General features: G+C 37.3%; 1 pseudogene; it reads right to left on the bottom strand.

Moving 5' to 3' along the window:
• Positions 1-1,966: 1,966 nt before the first annotated feature.
• On the bottom strand, positions 1,967-11,000 carry LOC149259311 (uncharacterized; annotated as a pseudogene).
• Between the last annotated feature and the right edge of the window lie 7,130 nt (positions 11,001-18,130).

Below are 18,130 nucleotides of genomic sequence, written 5' to 3'. Positions count from 1 at the left end.
GAACTCTAAATTCATGAACTAATAATAAATTCAAATAATTGAGGAAAATCCATAATACTTATGGTGTTCATTTCAAAGTTTAAGAATTAGGAAGTGTTAAGCAAACATTGATCTCAAGGAGACAAGGTAGTGAATCACACTAAAAAGTCTAATGATGTTGATTAGAAAGACATCTAGAACAATAAGTCATTTTTTAGCATCGGAGATGCATTGCATCCTAACAACTATTGTTGTAAGAAAATAATGACAATGCTTTGTGGCAAATAAGTTAAATGTAATAGTCAATTTAGCTTTAATAACAGACACCGTTTTTACTCAATTAAAGCATTAAGACTATTAGTTAAAGCATTGAGACTATTTTTTAATTGTATATTCATTTTACATTAGAGTTTTTTGTTGTTGTGTCTAAACCAACCTAGATCTATCTTCACTCCGAATCTATCAAGCGCTGATGGGGACACTTGGTAGATGTAGAGTTAAGATGGATCTAGGATGGTTTAATTTCTTCCTTTAAATAGGCTACATTCCGCATGAATATGATGGGTCAATACCCTGGATCATGTTTATTTTTATTATTTTTTGGTTATTTTTATTTTTTTATTACATTACATGACATTAATATGATTCTGAAATATGATTTCTAGAATTTTAATTTGATTACCAATAACACTTAGGTGGATGGTAGGACTTAACCTCCATGGGATATTTAAAAATATTCTTATTTGTAGATGTTAGAAATTTATTTCAAAAGTAGTTATGTCATTTCTTCCTTTGTGTTTATTTTGGAATAGAGCTTCTAGATTTAATTTAATTATCAATAATTATTGGGTGGATGATAGAGATTCAACCTCCATGAAATATTCTAAAATATTCATAGTAGTTGTTATGTTCAATAAATGTAATCTGAAATGAGTTATGGTTTTTTCAGCGTCTAATATTAAATACGCCACAATATTGGCCCATGGTAAAGTGGGGTGAATATCCATAGTTAAAAAATTGATAGGCATAAATCTATAATTGGCATCAAAACACTCATTTCATAATACATCTCACATTGCTGACATTAGAAAAATCACAAACATTAAGTAAATTATAACTTTATTTTAAATTATTATTATTATTAATTATAAAAACAATTAATATTTAAGTTAAACATATATACATTTGAAAAAACATGGAACAAGACAGAGATCTACTCATTTTACCATGGGAATTCTTAATTTGTAAATAAGCTTTGTTACAATAACATGGGTCAATCCCACATGCCTCAAAAACTATAATTTACTTCAAATAACACTTTTTGACATGCCTTTTTTTTAAAAGGCATAATTGCTTTGATGATAAATTTCAACTTTTAATTGATGTATATTACTAAGAATATTCTATAATACTTTCTAAAATTAAATCTCTACCATCCATATAATTGTTACTGATAATTATATTTAAAATTATAAAAACCTTATTGCAAAATAAACCCAAAAAAATCAATCCAACTCACAGAAAAGAAGATGAAATTATGTAAGAAACATCCCATATAAACACCATCAGTAACCAAAAAATATATATATATAAAATATATTTTAATGCGGTTCTACTTCATGCAATTTTGAAATTTTGAAGGTATCCTTTTGTATATCTCTTTTGACAGCTGCTCCTTTTCTAGTGCTTACAATTCTTCATGTGCTGCTGCCTAAATAATGGAGTAACGAGACATCTAAGCCTCAGGACTACCTTCAAATGGTAAGGAAGATTTAGTGAAGGTAATGTGAATCATCCATCCATGATGATGAGCTCAACAATATATGGAACACATTGCGTGACATCCATTCCATCATCATCTCTTTGGTAGAAAAATCTCAAAACAGGCTACCCTGCAAAACGTATTTTACAGTTGGGTTGCCAAAATGGTCTATTATACACTATAACTTAGTGATAAAGGGACTCCAAGGATTGCTTGTTTTGAAAGCTATGCTACAGAATGGCAGTTCATATTAGTGCTGCTATGGAGAAACTGAAATTCTGGTTGTGACTTGTTACCAAATCTGGGCCGCTGATCTCCTGGTGTCTTTGTTGAGTACCCAATGGGCTTTTTCTTTGCCTGCAACGTTGCTCTTGGTGTTTGAAGGTAGAGCGAATGCCTCTGTGCAAGGAACTGATGAAATGCTTCCATTGGGAAAGATGCAAATTCTGTTTGGAACAATCTAATAAAACTAATATAAGATAGAGATCCCGTACTGCTCTACAAATCAAATTCTCCTACAGTCCAGGAAGGTAAAGGGCATCACTGATATTGTTGATAAAATTAACATCAATGTCACATGCCACATATATTGTCATTAAATGAACTTGTGCTAGTGTTTGAGGAAGAGGAAGCGTATGTAGACTTGGATCTAAACGGACTGGAATTCCTCTTGAGATGGGGAGACAAAGTGGTAGCTGCTGCTTTCCTAATTTCTTCATCTAAGCAGAGTCTCCACAGCTTCCCTCATGGAAGACCTATTGATAGGCAGAGTGCTAGCGCATCTTAGAGCCAACCTTAACACATGCATCATTTCTTCCCTATGTGAACTCGCTACTCGTGAATCCAGGACATTATTAATATCCATGTGAATCTGTTTCTGAGTCCACCTAACAATGTCTGAGTCATCTCCAAACCCTGTATCAATGGATTTCCTACCAATCACAAGCTCTAGCAGGACCACACCAAAGCTGTATATGTCACTTTTCTCATTCACCTTGCAGCTGTAAGCATACTCTGCACACGTCCATCGTATAGATCATTTCAGCTAGAACTGTTTATTTTCTGTTGACTGACACATTGGGTTAATACAAACATATAATCAGAGACATTAATTGTTCGACTGTATAAAATTCTTACCTAGGGCAATATATCCATATGAGCCAGCAACCATTGACATTACTTACCCAGCTTCTCTACAGTTCTAGCTAAACCAAAATCGGCAATATGGGCCTCTAATTCAGAATGCACCTATATATTATATGATTTGATATCCCTATGTATTATTGGAGGGGAACAACCATGATTCAACCAAAAAGCAATCTTATAACGAGTAGGCCAATCCAATGTTTTCCCTTGAGAAGTATGAAGGCATTCATACAAGCTACCATTTGGCATGTGTTCATACTCTAACAGATAGAATCTGAACTAGATATGTAGCAAAGTAGTGTAACAATGTTGGCATGCCTAATCTTCCCTAAAGTCTCCACCTCTGCTCGAAATTCCATGTCTTGGTTTTTGCTGTTCCAGATCCTTTTCACAGCAACAATACTATCATTTTCCAGTTTTGCCTTGTACACCTTGCCTGCACCTCCACTTCCACTTCCGATAACATTATCTTCTGTCAATCTCTTCAAAATATCTGACTCGTCGAATTCCACCCTGTGAAACGCTGTGAGATTCCATGACTCTCTGCTTGATTTCACTGTTGTTCGAATAGGGGAAATGAAGAAAGAAATTAATCATTCAGTTATACGTTGACCAAGAAAAGCTCATAACTAACTGGAAAACTGAATTCAAACACACAAATAAACACATAGGATTTATGTGGTAAAAACTTGACATGGTGTCAAGGAAACATCCACGGGGCAAGGGATTGGAATCTCTATTAATTTAACAATGGTTCTCCACAATTACATTTCTCGGGCATTCACTAGTTTTATACAAGCCTCCTTCGTTACATAACTGCTATTTCGGTATAAAACTAACTAGTTACATTTTTACCCAAATTTACATAATTCGATGTCAAACTTTCAACAAACTCCATCTTGACAACAATTTTCCTAATCCCTTGCCCATGCCCATTCATCATCTTTTCTGCAAGCCAAGGGAAGCTAAATACCATCGCAGCTTCTCTATTGTAACTGACTTTGTGAATATGTCTGCACAATTCTCTCGCGTATGGACCTTTTGAAGAGCTACTTTTCCGCCATCGATCACATGTCTCAGAAAATGATACCTTACATCAATGTGCTTGGTTCTACTGTGATAAGCAAGATATGTAGCCAAGTGAATAGCACTTTGACTGTCACAAAGTACATTCACTTTCTCTTGTGTCCTTCCAATCTCACCAAGAAGACCCTTTAACCAGATTGCTTCTTTACTAGCATCTGAAGCATCTATATATTCAGCGTCAGTAGTGGACAACACAACTGTTTCTTGAAGCTTTGACATCCAACTAATTGCTCCACTTGCAAGAGTAAAGACATAACCTGTAGTAGATCTTCTTTTGTCCAAATCACCTACATAGTCAACATCTACATATTCACAGACTGAACCTTCACTACCATTAAAGACGATGCAATGGTCACTTGTGCCTCTTACATATCGAAGCACCCATTTCACTACTTGCCAATGTTCTTTACCTGGATTTGCCATGAACCTGCTGACAACTCCAACTGCATGTGAAATGTCAGGTCTTGTAGATACCATCACATGCATTAAGTTGCCTACAACATTTGCATATGGTACATGAGACATATACTGCTTTTCTTCATCAGTTATAGGACTCAAAACCGAAGAAAGCTTAAAATGGGAAGCTAGTGGAACATTAACAGGTTTCACATTGTTCATTGAGAACTTTTCGAGTACTTTCTCCACATACTTCTGTTGTTATAACCAAAGCTTACCATTTTTCCTGTCTCTGTGTATCTCGTTTTGTTGCTCCAAGATCCTTCATATCAAACATCCTAGAGAGCTTAGCCTTTAACCTGTTGATCTCTTCCATGCTTTTGCTTGCAATAAGCATATCGTCAACATACAAAGCTAAGATAATGAATATACCATTGAAACTTTTGAAGTATACACAATGATCATACTCACTTCTTATAAAGTTCTGGCTCACCATGAAGGAATCAAACTTCTTATAACATTGTCTAGGAGACTGCCTCAGACCATACAATGATTTCCCAAGCTTGCAAACTAATCTTCTGCTGCGACCTTGTACAAAACCTTCTGGCTATTCCATATATATCTCTTCATTCAAATCACCATGTAGAAATGTTTTTTTAACATCTAACTGTTCTAACTCAAGATTAAGTAACGCAGTTAGTGCCAACATAGTACGAATAGAAACAAGTTTTACAACTGGGGGAAAAATCTCATGAAAGTCTATACCTTCAACCTGAGAACACCATTTTGCTACCAGTTTCGCCTTATACCTTTCGATACTTCCATAAACTTTCTGTTTCAGTTCGAAGACCCATTTGCATCCAACAACACTTCTCCCTTCAGGAAGCTCTACAAGATCCCAAGTATCTTTCTTGGCTAAGGAATCCATTTCTTCTTCCATAGCTGTTTTCCATTTTTCGCTATCTGTATCATCTACTACTTCCTGATAACAAGAAGGTTCCCCATCTTCAGTAACCAAAGCAAAAGATGAAGCAGAATCTTCATACCTTTTGGGAGTTTTTCTTTCCCTTGTAGACCTTCTTAGAGCGAGTTGTTGCTGAATTGGTTCAGAAACTTGAACTGGTTCAGAAGCTTCAACGACTTCCTTTATGTCTTCAACACCTTTTTCTCTAGAAGTCTCTCCTTCCTTTTGACTGTCACTGAAAGGTCTAGCCTCCAATTGAACTCATTGATTTGGTGATACCTGTTCCTGTTTAATTCTTTCAACATTTGATTTTAAAAGAGAAGATTCATCAAATGTTACATCTATACTAATGAATATCTTCCGCAATGTAGGATCCCACAACCTGTATCCTTTCACTACATAGTCATACCCAACAAAGACATAACATTTTGATTTTGGATCTAATTTTGAACGTTGATTTTTAGGAATAAGAGAATAAGCATCACAACCAAATATCCTCAAATGTGAATAATCACAAGACTGAAATGTCCAAAATTCTTCAGGAATTTTACAATTAATTGCTACTAAAGGTGATCTGTTAACTAAATAACAAGCAGTAGATACTGCTTCTGCCCACAACTCCTTTTTCAAGTTAGTATTGTTGATCATGCTTCTGGCTCTTTCCATAAGAGCCCGATTCATACACTCAACAACACCATTTTGCTGAGGAGTATAAACAACAGTTTTGTGTCTAATAATTCCCTCATCCTTACAGTATTGTTCAAATTCAATTGAAGTGAACTCACTACCATTGTCAGTCTTTAAACATTTAATAGATTTGCCTGTTCTTTTCTCTACTGTTGCTTTAAATTGTTTAAAGACATTGAATACATCAGCTTTCTTTTTTAGCATAAAGACCCAAACTTTACGAGAGAAATCATCAATAAACGTTAAAAAATATAGAGCACCTCCATATGACACAACAGGGGATGGTCCCCACAGATAAAAATGAATATAGTCTAAAATATCTTTACTATTATGATTTCCAACTTTAAATCTCTGTTTACATTGTTTTCCATACACACAATGTTTACAGAAATCTAACTTCAAGGATTTTAGATCGGGAAGAGATTTACATTTCATCAGTATCTGAAGACCTTTCTCGCTCATATGACCTAATTGCTGATGCCATATACAAGTACCTGCTTCTTCCTTTTCTGACACAACCGTTGCTTCACTGACCTGAGTACTTCCTTTTAACCCGTAAATATTTCTGACTTTTTCTGCTTTCATAACCACTAGGGCTCCTTTAGAGACTTTCAAGACGCCATCCTGTCCTGTAAACTTATAACCATCTGAATCCAACACTCCCTAAGAAATCAATTTTTTCTTCAAATCAGGTACATGCCTAACACTAGTTAATGTTCTAGCTATGTTATCATACATCTTAATCTTGATATTCCCCATCCCAACAGTCTGACATGACACATTATTACCTATAAACACAGAATTACCATTTACATTTTCATGCGAAGTAAACCAATTTCTGTGTGGACACATGTGATGAGAAGCACCAGAGTCTAACAGCCAGCGATCTAAACCCTGAGAGACATTACATTCAGGTGAAATTTCATCTATCATACATAATTCTTCAGCAGATAAAACTTCGTCTATCATACCTGAATCGACCTGATTCTCTTCCTTCTTCGGGTTATCAGATTCTTTTAGTTTCCAACAGTGTTTCTTCAAGTGTCCTATTTTATTGCAGTGCCTACATTTTGCCTTACACTTCTTTCCCTTCGATTTAGATCTAGAATAGCCCCTTGGTTTTTCTCCTCTTTCCTTTGAGCGTTCTCTAGCTACCATGGCTTCTGATGCAGCTGTTTCAGTACTGGATTTCCTTCGTACTTCTTTAGACAGGAGAGCTCCCACGAATGATTCAAACCTCAAAGAATCAAAAGTACTCAAGCTGATTGAAGTTACAAAGTGATCCCATGATTCGGGCAGAGAACACAGCAAGGTTATGGCTTTATCTTCTTCCTGAATTTTAACTTCCATATCTCTTAATTGGCATATAAGTGTATTAAAAACATTCAAATGTTCTGCAACCTTTGAACCTTCTTTCATTCGAAGACTGTACAACTGTCTTTTCAGATAAATTCTATTGGTTAATGACTTTGTCATATAGAGTTTTACCAGTTTTTCCCACAATCCTGAAGCTGTAGTCTCTTCAAAAATATTGAAGAGAACTTCATCTGCCAGGGATAACTGGATGGTATTGAGAGCTCGGGCATCCAAGTCCTCCCAGTCTGAAGTGGTCATGATTGCAGGTTTCGTAGTTGCCCCATCCAATGCCTTGTGCAACCCTTGTTGCACAAGCAGATCCATAACCTTCAGTTTCCAAAGAACAAAATTGCTCTTTCCGGTGAATTTCTCCACCTCATATTTTGCATTCGACATCTTGGCCATTTTTCTAGGGTTTCAATCTCCAGTCTTTGAACTAGGGTTTTTCCTTTTCAAAAATAATCTCAGTCTTTGAACTAGGGTTTATATTTTTCTTTAAAATAAAAATAATAATATTTTTTTATTTGCAAACCCTTTCTTTCTTGCAAACCCCTTTGTTTTTTTTTTTAAAACAAACAAAGAAACCCTTCCTTTTCCTCCAATATTTGTATAAAAAACCTCCCCTTTTATTTCTAGAATTTCTTCAATTTACACAAATCTTTGTTTGTATAAAATCCTCCCCTTTTATTTCCAGAATTTCTTCAATTTACACAAATCTTTATTTTCACAACTTTCTGAAAAAAAAAAAAAAATTGAGACAAAAATTTCTTTCAAAAAATACCAGGATTCATGACAGCGTCCAATGTTAATAACGACGGCAGGGACAACGTTTGCAGCAGAGTTTCCCAGGCGTTCCAGCACGCAGAGATCACGGTCCTCCTCTCATGCAGGTTTGGCAGTGTCCTCTCACGCAGGCTCTGCCTGGTTCAAAGCTCTTCCATGCAGGCAACACACAGGGACAACAACTTCCTCTTCATGCCGTTCCAGACTCCTCTTCATCCTCACGCAGTGTCCTTTCACACAGGGTCTGCCTGATTCTATGGCTCTTCCACGTAGGCAGCATGCAGGAACAGTAGCTTCCTCTTCACGCCATTCCAGACTCCTCTTCATTCTCACGCAGTGTCCTTTCACGCAGGCAGCAACACGCAGGGTAGAGGCTCTGAGTTTCTTCACACAATCGTCTTTCTCTATAGTGGTGCTTAGCCACGGTTCACACAACTGTCTTTCTCTACAACGGTGCTCAGCCACGCTTTACGCACATGCAGTTCACACAACTGTCTTTCTCTACAGCAGTGCTCAGCTTTCACGACTTCCTCCCGAACCCTCCTTGACTTTGCTTTGTTGCCACATGCATGTAGCCTCTGGACAGCACTCCTGGACTCCAACTCAACTCATTCGCTCTGATACCAATTGTTGTTCGAATAGGGGAAATGAGGAAAGAAATTAAACATTCAGTTATACATTGACCAAGAAAATATCATAACTAACTGGAAAACTGAATTCAAACACACAAATAAACACACAAGATTTACGTGGTAAAACCTTGACAGGGTGTCAAGGAAACATCCACGGGGCAAGGGATTGGAATCTCTATTAATTCAACAATGATTCTCCACGATTACATTTCTCGGGCATTCACTAGTTTTATACAAGCCTCCTCCTTTACATAATTGCTATTTCAGTATAAAACTAACTAGTTACATTTTTACCCAAATTTACATAATTTGTTGTCAAACTTCCAACATTGAATCGATCAAAATTCTTGCATTTCTTATACAAGAAACGTATACCAATCAAGCAGACAACTACTATTGCAGTAATAACTGCAATCAATACCCTATATGGATTGCTTTCAGATTTGTCTTTCTGTTGGAAACATGAAGGTAGCTTTAATTGCCCACCTCCACAAAGGCCCGAATTGTCAAGAAAATTTTTATCATAGGCCAGATTATTGTAATCAACAGGAACAGAGCCAGACAAGAGGTTGCTAGACAAATTTAGAAAACTCAACTTGAGATGATCTAACTCGAGAGGAATTTTCCCTGAAAGCAAGTTGTTTGAGAGGTCAAGGCGGTTAAGAACACGCAGCAACCCAAGAGATGCAGGAATTTATCTGGTGATGCGGTTGTTGGCAAGGTTAAGCTGTGAATGATGTTTCTATGATATTATTGTCTCAAGAAGCTCCCCATACAACATATTGTGATCAAGAGAAAGTTTCAGCAGTGAAGATAATCTAGTGAGTTCCACTGGAATAGTCCCTGATATATTGTTGTGACTTGCCATAAAGCTATTGAGTTTACATAGTTGTCCAATGCCAGAGGGAATTGTTCCACTGAATTAATTGTTTGATATCTCCAATGCCCATAGATTGGCTGCTTTGGTGATTTGAGCAGGAATTTGGCCATGGAATGCATTGTTTGTTAATCTGAATCCTCTAAGGAGAGGAGAAATCCATAAACCAAGAGTAACTTCACCATTTAGCGGGTTATCATGGACTTCGACGGTAGTTAGACTAGGGCAATTTCCAAGAAATTCAGACAGGCTGCCATTAAACTTATTCTTAAAAACAATGAAAGCTCTCAGTACTCCACCATTGCAGACATTCTGTGGAAGAGGACCCGAGAGTTCATTCGTTGATACATCAAACTCAACAAGTTTAGAACCAATCCCAATTCCCAAGGGAACTTGTCCTCTAAGCTTAGAGATGGACTAAATTAGTAAGCTTATCAAGCTCACAGGGTATAGACCCGGAGAGCTGGTGATTCAAATTCACAAGACTCTTAAGATTAAAGATATTGTCTGGAATTGGTCCATATAAATTGTTGTCATATAGAAGCAAATCTGTCATGTTTGAAAGGACCATCAATTTGTTGGGGATCCTGCCCGTCAATTGATTCTTTGAGAGGTCTAAGAGCACCATACCTGTTATATTCCCTAATGACTCTGGAATTTCTCCCACTAAATTACAACTCCTCATCCCCAACTGTTGTAGCCTTGTCATTTCCCCGAGCTCATGTGGGATCACCCCTTGAGACATAGGGTTGTTGGCCAGTGTTAAGTTTTTCAACGAAGAGAGATTTCCAAGGAAGAAAGGAACAATACCATTCAACAGATTAGAGTGCAAGAACAATACCTCAAGCTTAGGCAACCTTCCAAATCCAGCAGGGATATCCCCACAGAAGTTGTTCGCTGAGAGGTCCAATAGCACCAGCTCCTCCAGTTTATATATCTCATCCGGCAAGAACCCAACGAACATGTTCTTAGACAAATTCAAGTTTCAAAGATCGGTGCAATTTAGCAGCCCAGAAGGAAAATCCCCACCAAAATAATTTGAGTACAAGTTCAAGTCCCTCACATTACTTAATTGACCGATACTAGAAGGAATTGTTCCACCGATATTCAAGTTTTGAAGGTCCAGACCCACAACATACTTGTTTCCATCACAGGTGACTCTAGTCCAGTTACAATAGTTGTCCAATCGCTAAGTGCCCCACTAGTATTCCAACTCGCCTTGAATTGCAATAGCAATTGGCCTTCCTCTGGCATGCTATAACACTGCAAACAGGGCAACAATCTACGCAATAATACAAAGGCGTATGCATTTTCCATTTGGGTGCCAGCCATTTTTCTTGATCTTTTCTTGCAGATTCTCTCAGTTTTCTGTGGAGGCACCTTGTTGGCATATTCATCACAAGCGATTAATATATTTGCACAACCAATGCTCCATGGACTTGCGTCAGTAGGAGAACCTTCGTGGGTCAACAAGTCAATAAATATGGATATGGATTTTCGTGAAGTCAGAAAACCAGAGTGTCAGACGTGCCGCACGTAAGTTTGCTCGTTAACTTTATAGTTACAAAATGTCAAACGTGGCCCCACATAAGTTTGCTCATTCACTTTATTGTTAAAGAAAATGGAAGCATGGAGCCGAGATCCGTGTTCATGGTGATATTTAAACGTCGATTTTCCAGGGTACATGTTTCGATGTTTCGAGTAGTTGGGTTGATAGTTTGTTATTTTTTTTAATGTAAGTTTATTTTTTACACCTGAGATGTATTTATTAGGATAAGATTATAAAGATTAATAAGGGTAGTATATAATTTTTTTGAGTGGGATTCTTTTAGTGAGTGTGCTATGGCAAGTCTCAATTTTTGTTAAGTTATAAATTTATGCTTAGTTATTGATATTGAAATTAGTTTAGGGATTATAATAGTACTTAATTGGTTTTAAATTTGGATTCATTCAAATAGATATTAAATTGCAGTAATATTTTTTTTCTCAAAGGAGAAATATAAGATATTAAATTGGTTTTTTTTTTTTTTTTTTTTGGTTTTTTTTATGAAGTCTTTTTGTTCATTTCTTGAAAATTTTTCTAAACCAACCTTTCATGGACGTGTATGGATTAAGCATCATTTGTGGGTTAACAAGTCAATAATTATGGATTTTCAGAGTCAGAAAACATGTCAACAAGAAGTTAAAAATGTGAATAGGTTTTGGATTATGATAATCATTTTAAAAAGAAAAACGAGCATCTTAGTATTCATACTAAGGTAGGTTCAAGTTTTGAAGTGTGTATGAGAATGTGTTGTGCACAAGTTTTGTTGTGTGTGTAATGTATTCCATTGCATATTGTTTTGCATCACATACTAAAAAAATTATATTACATCGTGAAATGTAACTAATCCTTTAATTGTAATGGATTAGTTGAAAAGAGCAACCATCTTTGTAACTAATCGACGTATAATGAAGAAATTATGTTGATTAGGGTTGTAATGTATTGTAAAAGGATGTACGAGGAAAGGCTTAGCCACTTTTTGAATTTAGTGTTTTAGTTTATGAACTTGTATTCTTGTTTTAGCATGTAGCTCTTGTTTAACATAAGGCCTCTGACCCAATTTATGAATGCATATATTTGATGTATGAATGAATATAATGAATGGTAATGCTCACTCCCTAATCTTATTATGCTATGATAGGTTTTTAATCTACTCGTTCAGAGATTGATTGTTGCAATAGATTATTAGTATATGTACAATATATATGTATGCTAGCTACATACGCACATCTCACACATATACACTAGTATTTTATGACCTGCTACGATAGATCATTATTAGTGTTATTAGTATACATACGAGGTATGTGTACTGACACTTCACACAAACTTACACTAGTATTCTATGGTCTACTATGATAGTTGAATTATAATGTAACTTAATGATTAAATCTCAAGATTGATTAAAGTTAACTAATGTGACATTATGATTAGTCCTTAAACTTGATTAGTGGTTAATTAAATGATGAGCTCTTAATCGTGATTAATAATTAATGATATAGATCTTCTTGTAATTAAATTTACATTTAAATTAAATAGGATTCTTATGTAATCCATTGATTTACATTGAAAAGTTGAATTAATGATTTGACCTTATCACTAATTTATTATTACTTGGGCTAATGAATTGTTGTGCCTTGAGGGAAGAACCCAAGGCTCTTAAAGCATGAAGTCAATGAGGTAGGTGAGAGAGTTATGAGGATGGGCTTGAGAGATATTTGAGAGGGATTTCATGAGTGAGGTAGGCAAAATCTTAAATGGGGTAGGTGGGACACTCAGTAGGGGAGATAAGGAGAAGGATCCATCTCCGAGGATGAGGGTGTCTTTTATAGGGGTTTTGGTTTCTAGAGAGTGGAGGGGTAAATGAAGATTGTGGGGGAAACTTTTTAAGGAGATTTTGGAGTTGGAAGTAGATAAAATGGATCTAATAAGGTGGATCTTAGACATCCACACACTATGGTTGCGATTTTGGACATGGGCTTGGAGGGCTAGGGAATTTATCGAAGTTTCATGTGCTAGGAAGCTAGATAGGTTGTTCCTAGTTGGCAGGTTGGCATGGTCTTGAGATGTCCACTACAAGAGGGAAACAACAACTAAAGATTTTCTTTTTATTTATAATTTTGTTTAAAATATGTTGTATAAAATTATGTTGTTGAATCAACATGAAAGGGATAATCTTGTTGTATATTTTATTTTTTTCTTTGATTATAAACGGAATAATTCTTTTTTTTACAATTCTAATCCTCCAAATATGTAAGGGGTCTCAACAGTATCAAAACCAAATTCGAAGTATCGACCCTAAAACCCACCAAGACCGCCCTTAATCCTTACCTAGAAAAAGGTTAGTCAACTCCCAAGGTTTTAGAGGTAACGATGGTAATTATATAGGCAAAGAAACTTATAGCAGTTAGAACGTTTTATACCTCTCGTAAACATACTAAGAACATTAGGTAGAAGTAAAAAGTCAAGAAAATTGACACAATAAGTAACAGATGAAAGTTCTTAAACAATTTGATCAATTAAGAATGAAACTATGCAAAATAATCTAGAACCAAAATCAAACATATCACAAACGTGTGAAATTTAACAAGATTTAATAGCAAGTTAGCTCTCATTTTCTAGATATAAAAGTTTCTAAAACCATATAACCCTATGATCTAGAATCCTATAATTACACCAAAAATCTTATAATCACATCAAAAGATATATTAAACAAGTTCACATTGGAAGGGAATTTTTAGCAAACCCATTCCTGAAGCAGATAGCTCCACTTCATCATGTTGATGTATAAATGCCTCCAAAGACACCATGATACACTCAGTAATGACCCACGAGTGTAAGGAAAAAAACATATGCTTTATGACAAAATATGTAACTATTATGTATAACTCATCTACAACTTTACTTTATCACGAACCATAGAAAACTCGTAAGAAATGTGCAAATACCTCCGAAACTATTTATGTCCATGGAAATAGTCTGGTTTTTTGATGATCATAATTGGTTTGCAGGTTTAATTACAGAACATAACAATTTCAAGAAAATTTTTAGAGGCTCTATATGTTAGCCACTTCATGTGAATTGGGCAGTCGCTTGGAGAAATGGAAGCATCTTTCTCCTTGTCCTCGTAGAGAAAGCTTGGATCCAATGGCTTCAAAAGGTTTGTGTCTTGATTCCATCCGATGGTTTCACAAGGTTTCTAAATTTTATGATAAATTTACATACTTCAAAATCAAATTACTTGGAAATTTAATTCCTACTTGTCTTAGTTGTGACTGTTTCTATGTAAAGGAGTATGTTCCTATTAGTTAGGAGTTGTTAAGATCTAGTCGTTTCCTAGATTGGTGTGCGGTTGAGATATTCTCTCAACCAAGTGATTGTGTGTCCAAATTAGTTTATCTATCTTAAGACAACACTAGATGTATTTATATGTAACATTATTTGATGTGAATATACAATTGAAATGTGTGATCTGAAAACTTAACTTGGTATTAGAGTGGGTTTGGGTATGCCTCCCTCACGGGAGGGCCCAGGTAAATCCTGCAAAGAATAAAAATTTCTGTGTTGTTGAGATCATTGTGAGGGCATCATTGTTGCCACTATTGTGAGGCTGGGTTTGTGAAAGAGAGGAATCAACGATGTTACATTATTGAAAAGTTGAGACCTGTTGGATACTTTTACCGTGAGAGCTTGGATCTGTTTGCTGTAAGTTGCGCACTATACAGAAGAGCCGACGATGCCTGCTCATTGGAGAGGTATAAGGTTGTTAGAGATTGAAATTCAAAGGTGGCTGCTGTAGGGTGGATCTGTTGGAGGGATGATCCACTGTGTTGACCAATCGTGCTGACCACTTAGTGGTGAGGTTGCGCTCCTGGAATGCCTACACTGGTGTTGATTGTGGTTGAGTGATAGAGTCGCGTGAATCTACATTAGATCTTGCTTGTGGCTAGGTTGTTTCCTGCCTATTGTGTCTTTTTTGGTGTGCTATCGGTTTTCTAAATTGGTCCCTGCTGAGAAAATAACCTATGCATCAGGAAAAGAATTATGCTGCTCTGAGAGCCGTGAAGAGCTACGCTACTATCTGGTGTGGTCACGCTGTTGGTGAAGCGGTGAAGCATTGGAGATCTATTCTTTTTGTTCAACACCTGAGTAAAGCCTAACCTGATCAGGAACACTGGTCTTTGTGTGAAGCAACTTGGGCAGATGTCACCAAAATTGCTAATACTGTTGAGTAGAGGTGAGTTGTTGACCATAGTTGTCCTGCTGAAGAAAGTGCTTGTTGTGCTGGAGAAAGCAGCCGAGTTAAGCATTGTGTAGAGTTATCATGATGTGGAATTGATTGCGTGGTGTTGGACCTGCAAAACTTATGGCTGAACTGTTGACAATTTCGCTCTGAGTAGCTTACGATCTCGGTGTTGCAGATTTGACCTGTGCGTTGTTGCGTGCTCTAGAGAAGAGCCTACGGTGAGTGATTAATAGACTCAATGTGGGCAACATCTCTATGTGAGCGTTGCCTCACCATTTCCTGTGTTCAATGCTTGTTTAGCTAGTCTAGAGATCTGTTTGAGATCTGTTAGCATTGTTGAAGAGCCTTAGTGGCTGAGTTGGGTCTGTGATGAGCCTTGGTAGTTGAGTTGAGCCTTGGTGGCTAGATTGAGAACCTTGGTGGCTGAGTTGGGTTTGTGGTGAGCCTTGGTGGCTGAAATTGAAGCGCTGATTGGAGAAGGAATTGGTGATTATGTCACCTTGAGGCTGAGCACGTGAGCAACGGTGGTGAATTTTTGCTCATTGAAATGTAAACTAGTAAGCGTAGGCCATGTGAAGTTGTAACAATGTTGTTGGTGTTTGTGGAGGTGAGCTGGGTGCACTAGAGTGACTGTGGAGCATTGACTAGACAAATTAGAGAGGGGTGATTGCTGTGGCTTGAGGCTAAGTTTGTTGCTACAACTATTGGGTGCATTAACAAAGTTGAAGTTGTAGATTTAAGGTTGAGGCAACTAGGGTGGATTGTTAATAACGTTGAGGTAGTGATAGACCATGCAAAGAGTGTGTATTATTGACCTCGTGCAGTGAGGTGCAATTTAACCAGTTCTGGATATAAATCGTGTCATCGGTCACAAGTTGAATGGTGTGATGGCCAGTGCGAGTGGATTCAATGTTTAGGAAAGGATCGATCTGTTCAAATTCCCATGTAGTTGATTCGAGAGGAATCGAGTTGAGTTGTGTCATGGAGGGGAATCTAGTTGAGCTATGTCATGGAGCTGTGTGCAAGGTGTGTTGTTATTCGATCACATAATAGGGGTTGCCAGAGTCAGTGATAAGGTTTGAAGGAGTCGGTGTCTGGTCATCGTATTTGTAGGAGGTCAGCTAGTTCCTATTTGTGAAGTAGCGTGGAGAGATATGTTGTCAGCAATCTGACAGGGATTAGATCGAAGACAACATGCAGTGTCTGATCTTGGATTTGCCCACAACAACAGTGTGGGAGGTGTTCTGGTGAGCTGAAGTTTGGAGTGACCTGTTCGTGCCTCTGAAGAGAATACTTTTTGTGCCTGGGTCGATTTTTCATCACTGATGCATTCATCATTTTTTGTTTGAATAAAACTGGTACAGTGAAGCCAAAATGAGTGAGCCACTCCTGCAGCCTCTGTACTTTGTTGCACAACATTAGAGCTCTAAGGTAAGGATTCGTGTGGTTTGGAACCATAGATCAAGCTATGCAAAGAGTATCCCAGTGGTGCAAAATTGTGGAATAGATTTGTGACAACGCTGTGGGGATTTGATGCTTGGAGAGTCCCTAGCTGATTGAGCATCTGTAATGGGTGATCGAGAGTGGTGTGTTTCCTGGTGTTTATTTCCGCATCGCAAAGCGTTCCTATGTGTTCTAGTCGGTGCAACAGAGGGGGCTTAGTTGGATATTGAGCTCGGGATGGATATTGGATATTAAGGTGAATTCGCACATTGGCGTTTTCCACCCCATCTCCATTCGCATCCTTGTGCTTTTTCATCGGTGATCCGCAAGTGGATAGGTTTGAGGGTTTTCATCTGCCTTATTTTCGTCAACCCGAAGGGCTTTAGAGCGAAATATTTCTCTACTAAAGTTCTGTTTTCTCTGAGATTATTGTTATACAGTCAGAGGGTACTAAAATGTCGGCATCGCCACCTTTGTTATAGATCTAGGGTTCGCATGGGGAACTCGTCTCTTATTCTTAACTGTACGAGAGTGTTCGCCTCTGTTACTAACTTGCAGCTGTGTGTAAGGATCTCTTTCGTAGAAATGAGTTCCACAAAAGCTTTTCCTCCAAGGTTTGAAGGTTGGGGCCGATCGTTGTTGCTTACTATCGCTCTCCAATCCTTGCAGGGGACGTCAGGATCCAAAGCTGCTCAAGATTTAAAGAATTGAATGGCTTAACGACTCAAATCTGAAACAATTCTTTGAATTTTTATTTTATTGAAGAATTATTTTTTGGCATTCAATTCTTAATGAAGAACCATCCTTTAGATAATCAAAATTAATGAGCTTAAATATCTAAGTTGTTGCAAGTTTGGTGGTGGAGAAATAGGTTTATTCGGTTGTAATAGCCATGGGAAGAGGCAGAGAATATTATGACACGCAGAGCCATGTGATCAAGCCCTTCGATCAGAAAATCTTACCCACTTGGGCTAGAGATAGAGGTGTTGTGGTATCAGAGGTCGTTGCTCCAGAAATTTGTGGGCAGCCTATCCTTGTTGAATCGACTGGTGTAGCGTAAAAAAAACAAGGGTTGTTGACCTTGTTGTGTGTCAGCAGAAGTGAATGGCGTGGCCCTGTGTGGAACGTTTGTGGGCTGGTTTTTCTTCAGCTGGCTTGATGACAAACTTGGGAGGAAGAAAGTGTATGGGATGATGCTGATGACTATGGTAATCAGTGCCATAGTCAGCG

The sequence above is a fragment of the Pinus tabuliformis genome, chromosome 6 (assembly GCF_031772625.1).
Source record: "Pinus tabuliformis cultivar Carrire ecotype Pingquan chromosome 6, CPIR1, whole genome shotgun sequence".
NCBI classification, from domain to species: domain Eukaryota; kingdom Viridiplantae; phylum Streptophyta; class Pinopsida; order Pinales; family Pinaceae; genus Pinus; species Pinus tabuliformis.
Note: the sequence above shows the minus strand (reverse complement) of the source record. Positions and strands in the feature narration are given on the sequence as shown.